Raw genomic sequence first — 10,000 nt, forward strand, 5'->3', positions numbered from 1 at the left:
AGAGCCGCGAGAATAAAAAAACCTTAAAAAAAATTTATGGACTCTTTCAATGCGTAAAGTGTATGTTAATTCATGTGGAGCGAGCCCAGATGATAACCGCAACAGAAGCGGTACATGATTACCAGAATGCCCATAAAGAATGTTTCATTACAGTTTCAGTTAAATTTAAAAGCAGTTTCCGAGTTGTTGCTCTGAAGGGGTACTGTCAGTACCTAAAACAGGGCAAGAAAGTGGTGGTTCTCCTCCAGAATGTTATTTTTTTTTTTTAACCGAATTTTCGAAAAAAAAAAGACGATGGAGACGTGTCCCGTATTCTGGTTAGGTTAGGGGTTAGTGACCGGATAAATCGTCAAAATCAAAATTCAACAAACCTTTAAACGGCGATGTGAGGTCATGAAAAGTGATGAAACAAAAACTAGGTTGAATAGGTTACGAGTATAAGTATTTAACCCAATTTTTGTTTCATCACTTTTAATGACTTCATATCACTTTTTCAATGTGTGTTCTGTTGTCATTGTGGTGATTTATCATGCAACCTGATTGCATTTATCGATTTTCTTTTAATTTTAATTAATTTATTTATTTATTTATTTCATCGACACTCGTGGCGGTTTTCGATAAACTTAGTGTGGCTTTCTTCAGTCGCCCTATGTATTATGATTATATATAAAATTTATGATCAATATGGTTCCATGCTAACTCAACACGGTGACTGTTCAACACACTTTTAAAAAGTGATATAGAATCATTAAAAACGATGATTTGTTTAAACCTAACCTAACCTAACCTTACCTAACCTAACCTAACCTAACCCAACCTAACCTAACCTGACCTAACCTAACCTACTTAACCCAGTAAAAAAAAGTTTTTGTTTCATCACTTTCCATGACTTTACATAACTTTTTAAATATGTGATGAATTATCATTTTGATGATTTATCCGGTCGCCGATCAATATAATATAGAAACCCAACTTACGACTTGTAGTATGATATCGAAAAAAGAAATCAATTCACAAACCTTTCTTCTTTTTTTTCGTCTTTTGATGAGTTCAAAACATTGTAGACGATAGATGGCGTAGCGGTTTCGGGGAAAATTAGGTTTTTTGTTATTATTCTTCTTATGCTGTGTACCTAAGTGTCATATTTATGTGTGAATAAAAATTATAAATAATAATAATAGTAATTATTTATTTTTTGGAATAACTTTACTGAGTAAAACCTAATATTGTAATATTTAATTATCGAAGATAATATTAGCGAATTCTAAAAGAAAATCTGAAAGAGAAAAATCACCAAAATAATAAAAAAAAAAAATCAGTCCTAGATGTGACCGTATCCTTTTCTGATTTTTCTGTTTCAGATTTTCGTTTAGAAATCGGTAATATTGTCTTCGATAATTAATAAATTAAATAAATCATTTTCGTCAGGAGGTGAGGGAATGCAATTCAGAGCGGCGGGCGCGGGTAAAGCGCGGGAGTAACTGGGACGCACTTAACGGCCCTCAACGTGTTTTCAAAATTTTCTTATTTAAAAATAAAATATTTATTTTTTTTAAATTTCAGAATCGAACTCATAACGTCATTCTTAGTGTAGAATAATAAATTTAGCCGCGGTTCGGTGCAGCGGGGCCGGCGATGAGTGGGATCTGATATCGAGTAGCGGCCGCGGGTGGACGGCGGGAGTAACTGCGACGCACCCGATGACGCCATTTGCCCCGGGCACGGTGTGATTTAAAAGAAAAAAAAACTTTTTTTTTGACGTATTTTATTTCAGAATCTAATTCGGAACGCCATTCTTAGTGTAGAATATTAAATTTAAAGGTTTCGAGAGCATTGGGACCGGAGCTGACAAGATCTCATTTCGGATGATAGCCGCGGGTAAACGGCGGGAGTAAACGGGCCGCACTTAATGGCCCTCAATGTGAAATTGTAATTTATTTATTTTTATAGATTTTTATTTCGGAATCGAATTCGGAACGTCATTCTTGCAGCGTAGAATAAAAAATTTAAATGTTACGGGAGCATTGGGACCGGAGCGGAGCTGAGAGGATCTCATTTCGGGTGGTAGCCGCGGGTAAACGGCGGGAGTAAACGGGCCGCACTTAATGGCCCTCAGTGTGAAAATGTTTATTTTTTAGTTTTCTTATCATGTATGTATGTATGTATGTATGTATGTATGTATGTATGTATGTATGTATGTATGTATGTATAATTTAACATTTCGATAGTGAGAAGACGTGAGCGACGAGGGTAAATTTATTTTTTCGAGACCGAGCGTGAGCAGTCGGGCAGACGGCCGGAGATGAGGCGACGCGGCTCGCGCTACTGCGGCCGGTTCCGCGAGAGGCCCGACCGCCCGGGCGTCCGTCTGAGCGCAGTCGAGGAGTCGGAGCGGGCGCATCGCGGTCTGTAATAGTCGGTGAATTTGTTTTATTCGAATCCCTTTTAAAATCGTTTTCTTACTATGTATGTATGTATGTATGTATGTATGTATGTATGTATGTATGTATGTATGTATGTATAATTTAACATTTCGATAGTGAGAAGACGTGAGCGACGAGGGTAAATTTATTTTTTCGAGACCGAGCGTGAGCAGTCGGGCAGACGGCCGGAGATGAGGCGACGCGGCTCGCGCTACTGCGGCCGGTTCCGCGAGAGGCCCGACCGCCCGGGCGTCCGTCTGAGCGCAGTCGAGGAGTCGGAGCGGGCGCATCGCGGTCTGTAATAGTCGGTGAATTTGTTTTATTCGAATCCCTTTTAAAATCGTTTTCTTACTATGTATGTATGTATGTATGTATGTATGTATGTATGTATGTATGTATGTATAATTTAACATTTCGATAGTGAGAAGACGTGAGCGACGAGGGTAAATTTATTTTTTCGAGACCGAGCGTGAGCAGTCGGGCAGACGGCCGGAGATGAGGCGACGCGGCTCGCGCTACTGCGGCCGGTTCCGCGAGAGGCCCGACCGCCCGGGCGTCCGTCTGAGCGCAGTCGAGGAGTCGGAGCGGGCGCATCGCGGTCTGTAATAGTCGGTGAATTTGTTTTATTCGAATCCCTTTTAAAATCGTTTTCTTACTATGTATGTATGTATGTATGTATGTATGTATGTATGTATGTATGTATGTATGTATGTATGTATGTATGTATGTATGTATGTATGTATAATTTAACATTTCGATAGTGAGAAGACGTGAGCGACGAGGGTAAATTTATTTTTTCGAGACCGAGCGTGAGCAGTCGGGCAGACGGCCGGAGATGAGGCGACGCGGCTCGCGCTACTGCGGCCGGTTCCGCGAGAGGCCCGACCGCCCGGGCGTCCGTCTGAGCGCAGTCGAGGAGTCGGAGCGGGCGCATCGCGGTCTGAGTCGGTGAATTTGTTTTATTCGAATCCCTTTTAAAATCGTTTTCTTACTATGTATGTATGTATGTATGTATGTATGTATGTACTTATGTATAAATATACAAAAATCTCTTCACTTTATATGTTTTGTTATGATTTTTTTTTTCTCCTATTTACATATGTTTTAAAAGTAAAATTTTATTATTATTTTTTTACACTTCACAGACGAGTGTTTTTGGACTCTTGTAGAGGTAAAAATGTTAATTTTTAATTGAATATATTTTTAAAAAATGTACGTGTAAATATGAATTTATTTGATTTAATTTCAATGTCGTCTATTAAGTTTTTTTTTTTTTTTTAACTCAACAGAATAAATGATATAATATAACAATTCTAAAATGTTGCCTAGTCTTGTGGGTGCCGGGTGAATTTACTTTATGTATCAGGTTAGGTTAGGTTAGGTTAGGTTAGGTTAGGTTAGGTTAGGTTAGGTTAGGTTAGGTTAGGTTAGGTTAGGTTAGGTTAGGTTAGGTTAGGTTAGGTTAGGTTAGGTTAGGTTAGGTTAGGTTAGGTTGGGTTAGGTTGGGTTAGTGTAGGTTAGGTTAGGTTAGGTTAGGTTAGGTTAGGTTAGGTTAGGTTAGGTTAGGTTAGGTTAGGTTAGGTTAGGTTAGGTTAGGTTAGGTTAGGTTAGGTTAGGTTTGGTTAGGTTAGGTTAGGTTAGGTTAGGTTAGGTTAGGTTAGGTTAGGTTAGGTTAGGTTAAGTTAGGTTTGGTTAGGTTAGGTTAGGTTAGGTTTGGTTAGGTTAGGTTAGGTTAGGTTGGGTTAGGTTAGGTTAGGTTAGGTTAGGTTAGGTTAGGTTAGGTTAGGTTAGGTTAGGTTAGGTTAGGTTAGGTTAGGTTAGGTTAGGTTAGGTTAGGTCAGGTCAGGTTAGGTGCGATTACAATTTTTGCAAATAGATAAATTGACAAAAATTTTTGCCATTAAAATTTATGCCAATAAAATTTTCTGCCAATAAAATTTGATGCCAATAAAATTTGATGCCAATAAAATTTTCTGCCAATATAATTTTATGCCAATAAAATTTTAGGCCAATAAAATTTTCTGCCAATAAAATTTGATGCCAATAAAATCTTCTGCCAATATAATTTTATGCCAATAAAAATTTTTTGCCAATACTTATTAGCAAAAAATTGATCTTTGTCAATGGAATTTAAATTTAAAAAAGTAAAATAAATACAAAACAATACAAGAACAACACGTCAACTCAACAGAGATCAAATGGGAAAATAATTCACCGACTCCAGATATTTTCATATCGGAGGGTTCGGCTCGGTAGAACTCCTAACGGGGCCTATAAATAAATCCTACAGATCCCTCAACATAAACATTTAAAAAAATCTTTTGTTATCCTACATGTATTCAAAATGACCGACTTTTGCATCTTTATATATAAATTTTTTGATAGATCTAATACGCCTAAATTTTTAATAAGAGAGCTAGGTATAATGCCGGTAGCCGAAATAACGAATGGTAATATTTTTATAGTCTGAGAATGCCAAATTCTTTTTTTCTCATTTCCTAAATCTGTGTATTTTCTTATTTTTTCACTAACAGATTTTTGAATATTACAGGAATTCGGAATAGCGACATCGATGATATAAGTTATTTTTAAAAATTTTGTCATGTAAAACTATATCGGTTCTATTATGACTAATCGCTCGATCTGTTAGTTATATATTTAGTTAGTTATGTTAGTTATTTATTATTATTATTATTATATCTATGTTAAGTTTTTATTTTTATTTGAAATATGTTCTTATTGTGTAAATTTGAAATAACTACGTACCTCTGTATTAAGTTTTTTTAAACTCACCGGGAACGGTCGGTCGGTATCATCGATTAAATGAAATAATTTAAAATTTCCAAAATGCGAATACGAAAGTAAGTGACGAGAGTAAATTTATTTACCGAGACCGAGCGCCTTGTGCCCGGTTTCGCGAGCCGCCCGAGGCCCGACGGCCCGGCCGCCTGCGCGCCTTCGAGGGGTCGGAGCGGGCGCATCGCGCTCGGCGCCGTCCCGAGCGAGAACGCGACCCGGCACAGCTTTGTGCCCGCCGAGTGTGGCGGGCTCTCGATGCACGGCGTTCGCAAACTGCGGCGGCCTATCGGTCGTGTCGGCGGTGTTATTTGCGAGAAACTACGTGACGCCCGCTTCTGCGCGGCGTTCGCGCTCATGTTTTGACTCTGGAGTTCCGCGCGAGCAGAATTTTCAAAAGCAAAGGCGGAGGATTTTATCCCCGTCTCACTGTTGCCTCGCCAAAGGCGTGCGCTTTCGGTGTACACGTTTTACGAATGGGAATTATAAATCGGACGATAGCGTCGTCGCGGGTGCGGTCTCTCTCTCTCGGGCGGGAGCCGTCCTACGCGCGCTTTCTTCGTTTGAAGCAAAAATTTTCCCGCGGAGCTTTCGTCTAGCGACGGTCGCCGAGCGGGAGAATATAGCGGTACGCATAATGAGCGTGACTCGTGCGGGTGACTCCGTCGCGTGTTCTTTAACGCCGTGTTGTCCGCGCCCTCTACGCGAGGGCGGGCCTCTGTCGTTCGGAGGATTAAAAACCCTCCGACGGTGGTGCAGCTCCCTGGTTGATCCTGCCAGTAATCATATGCTTGTCTCAAAGACTAAGCCATGCAAGTCTCAGTAAAAGCCGAATTAAGGTGAAACCGCGAATGGCTCAATATATCAGTTTTGGTTCCTTAGATCGTACACGGTTACTTGGATAACTGTGGCAATTCTAGAGCTAATACATGCAAACGAGGTTCTGACCGGTAACGGGAGGAATGCTTTTATTAGATCAAAAACCAATCGGCGGCGGGGTTCGCGCCCCGTCCGTCGCCATTCGAGATGACTCTAGATAACTTTGAGCTGATCGCACGGTCTAGCACCGGCGACGCATCTTTCAAATGTCTGCCTTATCAACTGTCGATGGTAGTTTATGCGACTACCATGGTTGTCACGGGTAACGGGGAATCAGGGTTCGATTCCGGAGAGGGAGCCTGAGAAACGGCTACCACATCCACGGAAGGCAGCAGGCGCGCAAATTACCCACTCCCGGCACGGGGAGGTAGTGACGAAAAATAACGATACGGGACTCGTCCGAGGCCTCGTGATCGGAATGATTACACTTTAAATCCTTTAATGAGGATCCATTGGAGGGCAAGTCTGGTGCCAGCAGCCGCGGTAATTCCAGCTCCAATAGCATATACTAAAGTTGTTGCGGTTAAAAAGCTCGTAGTTGAAATTGTGTCCTGCGGTGTCGGTCTACCGAATGCGGTACGACAGGCACGTCTGCGGGGCTTCTCGCCGGTGCGTCCACCGCCGGCGTGTGTCGGTCGGCCTCACGGTCGGCCGCGCACCGAGGCGGGCCGTCGCGGCTGTTTACTTTGAACAAATTAGAGTGCTCAAAGCGGGCTAACACTTGCCTGAATATTGTACGCATGGAATAATAGAATAGGACCTCGGTTCTGTTTTGTTGGCTTTCTGATACCAGAGGTAATGATTAATAGGGACGACTGGGGGCATTCGTATTGAGAGACGTTAGAGGTGAAATTCTTGGATCGTCGCAAGACGGACTAAAGCGAAAGCATTTGCCAAAGGTGTTTTCATTAATCAAGAACGAAAGTTAGAGGTTCGAAGGCGATTAGATACCGCTGTAGTTCTAACCATAAATGATGCCAGCCAGCGATCCGCCGAAGTTTCATAATTTTAACCCGGTGGGCAGCTCCCGGGAAACCAAAGCTTTCGGGCTCCGGGGGGAGTATGGTTGCAAAGCTGAAACTTAAAGGAATTGACGGAAGGGCACCACCAGGAGTGGAGCCTGCGGCTTAATTCGACTCAACACGGGAAAACTCACCAGGCCCGGACACTGGAAGGATTGACGGATTAACAGCTCTTTCTCGATTCGGTGGGTGGTGGTGCATGGCCGCTCTTAGTTGGTGGAGCGATTTGTCAGGTTAATTCCGGTAACGAACGTAACTCTAGCCTATTAAATAGACGTGCAACCGGTATCACGAGGGTCCGTGTGCGCGCGGCTTCGGCGTTCGCGCGTCGGGGTCGTGCGTTTCGCGGTCTTCACTACCGGCGTACAATGAAAATCTTCTTAGAGGGACCGGCGGTATATATAGCCGCACGAGATTGAGCAATAGCAGGTCTGTGATGCCCTTAGATGTCCTGGGCCGCACGCGCGCTACACTGAAGGGATCAGCGTGTCCTCCTTGGCCTAACGGCCCGGGTAACCCGATGAAACCCCTTCGTGATAGGGATTGGGGTTTGCAATTCTCCCCCATGAACGAGGAATTCCTAGTAAAAGCGAGTCACCAGCTCGCGTTGATTGCGTCCCTGCCCTTTGTACACACCGCCCGTCGCTACTACCGATGGATGATTTGGTGAGGTCTTCGGACTGGTGCGCGGAAGCTCTCACGGGCATCCGACGCGTCGGAAAGTTTGACCGAATTTGATCATTTAGAGGAAGTAAAAGTCGTAACAAGGTTTCCGTAGGTGAACCTGCGGAAGGATCATTTCCTGTGTTTAATGTTTGTGCTTTCCATGATATGAAATATTATTATGAAACAAAACATATATTATACATATAAACCATAATCGAACGAATGCTAAATTACTGCGTCGGAGATCGCCCTAGGGCGCCGATGCGAACCGAGAACCGCCGGCGTCGAGCGGAGGAGGGCTCCGTCCTCTATCCGCTCGTCCGGTGAAATTTTACCCGTCGCCGTGAAGGCGGCGGTACAAAATTAATCTTTTTGTCGAATGGAATTATAAACATTTCGAAAACGCAAACCAAATTGTAAAAACCGAAAACTAAAACGTATCTATTTATGTTTGTTTTATCATTATTACCCTGAACGGCGGATCACTCGGCTCGTGGGTCGATGAAGAACGCAGCTAAATGCGCGTCAGAGTGTGAACTGCAGGACACATGAGCATCGACATTTCGAACGCACATTGCGGTCCGAGCAAGACGTAGTTTGTCGACGGACCACTCCTGTTTGAGGGTCGCGCACACAATGCGACCAGACTGTTCTCTCGCCCCCGTCCTCGGACGGGGGCGCGCAGAGCGAGCGTTGCCGGCGTCGCCGGGGCCCGCGCGCGTCGTCTCCTCGGAGACGCGCGCCGGGACCTCGGCGTCCGGTTAAATTTGACGAAGTGCTCTCTCGATGCGCGCGATTTCCGCTTGCGTTATACCAAACGCGGAGGAACGCGTGCGAGCCTTGAGCTAGCGACGACGCTGAAAACTGGGCAGTCTACCGCGCGAGCGGTCGGCTGTCCGGGGCGATCTTCGCGCTCTCGGCCGCGCGCACCTCCGCGGACGCTCGTCGGTTTCGCGCCCGCTTGACAGAGTCTGCACGGGCGAGAATACGCGCACACTGTTGCTTTGCGTACTTCTCGAATTTATAAAATTTTTGTTGTCGACCTCAAATCAGGAGAGATCACCCGCCGAACTTAAGCATATCAGTAAGCGGAGGAAAAGAAACTAACGAGGATTCCCCGAGTAGCGGCGAGCGAAACGGGAAGAGCCCAGCGCTGAATCCTGCGGCCCCGGCGGGCCGCCGGGAAATGTAGCGTTCGGGAGGAGAGTTATACATACACGCGCGGTCATTAGTCACGGCTGCCTGTCCAAGTTCATCTTGAACGGGGCCCGCTTACCCGCAGAGGGTGCCAGGCCCGTGGTGACGGTAGCCGGCCGCGACGGTCTCTCTCCCTAGAGTCGGGTTGCTTGAGAGTGCAGCCCTAAGTGGGTGGTAAACTCCATCTAAGGCTAAATACTACCACGAGACCGATAGCGAACAAGTACCGTGAGGGAAAGTTGAAAAGAACTTTGAAGAGAGAGTTAAAGAGTACGTGAAACCGTTCAGGGGTAAACCTGTGGAACTCAAACGAGCGAACGGGGAGATTCATCGTGTCTTCCGTCGGGGCTCGCGCCTCGCGCAAACCTTCGCCTTCGGCTTTCGGGTCGGGGCGGTGGGTGCGCGGGTGCGCCGTCAGGCTCCCGGAGCGCGTGCACTTCTCCCTTAGTATAACACCGCGACCCGTCGCGCCGCGGTCGAATGCGCCGTGTGCGGTTGACCCGTCTCGCTCTGCGAGGCGGAGCCGCGGTGTCCACGGCCGCGGCGTACATTACGCAGCGACGGTAGAGAACGAGGATCGCGTCCGCCCCTCGCGGGCGTCCGTCGCGCTGCAGCGGCGTCCTTCGCGTGGCCCCCGGCGTCTAGTGCGTCGCGGGTGTCGCGCGTCGGGTGTCCGTCGTTAGCGGCGCGCTCTCGGACGGGACGCGTCCCGGTCGGCGGTGGTTTTGTTTTGGGCACTCACAGGACCCGTCTTGAAACACGGACCAAGGAGTCTAGCATGTGCGCGAGTCATTGGGAACACTGATAAACCCAGAGGCGAAATGAAAGTGAAAGGCCGGCCTCGAGCCGGTCGCAGGGAAGATGCGCGGGCGTCGTCAGACGCCCCGCCGCATTCCCGAGGCGTTTCGAGAAAGCCCCCGTGCGATTATCGAGACGCACTGAGAGCGTACACGCTGGGACCCGAAAGATGGTGAACTATGCCTGGTCAGGTCGAAGTCAGGGGAAACCCTGATGGAG

At 45.9% G+C, this 10,000-nt stretch overlaps 3 non-coding genes across 3 annotated transcripts in view; all 3 read left to right on the forward strand.

Annotated features, from left to right (window-relative positions):
* The first annotated feature begins 5,979 nt into the window (after window positions 1-5,979).
* Window positions 5,980-7,921, forward strand: LOC149408640 (small subunit ribosomal RNA). Its single transcript, XR_016305450.1, has one exon. It is a non-coding gene; the product is annotated as a small subunit ribosomal RNA (ribosomal RNA).
* A 331-nt stretch (window positions 7,922-8,252) lies between these two features.
* Window positions 8,253-8,414, forward strand: LOC149408641 (5.8S ribosomal RNA). The gene has a single exon (XR_016305456.1). It is a non-coding gene; the product is annotated as a 5.8S ribosomal RNA (ribosomal RNA).
* Window positions 8,415-8,825: 411 nt separating this feature from the next.
* LOC149408642 (large subunit ribosomal RNA) overlaps window positions 8,826-10,000 on the forward strand; it is a 4,066-nt gene continuing 2,891 nt past the window's right edge. Inside the window, exon 1 of the ribosomal RNA XR_016305451.1 lies at window positions 8,826-10,000. This exon is cut by the window's right edge and continues 2,891 nt beyond it. This is a non-coding gene — a ribosomal RNA (large subunit ribosomal RNA).

This window comes from Hesperophylax consimilis, unplaced genomic scaffold (assembly GCF_061612785.1).
Source record: "Hesperophylax consimilis isolate HC1 unplaced genomic scaffold, BYU_Hcon_1.0 scaffold_146, whole genome shotgun sequence".
Taxonomy (NCBI): domain Eukaryota; kingdom Metazoa; phylum Arthropoda; class Insecta; order Trichoptera; family Limnephilidae; genus Hesperophylax; species Hesperophylax consimilis.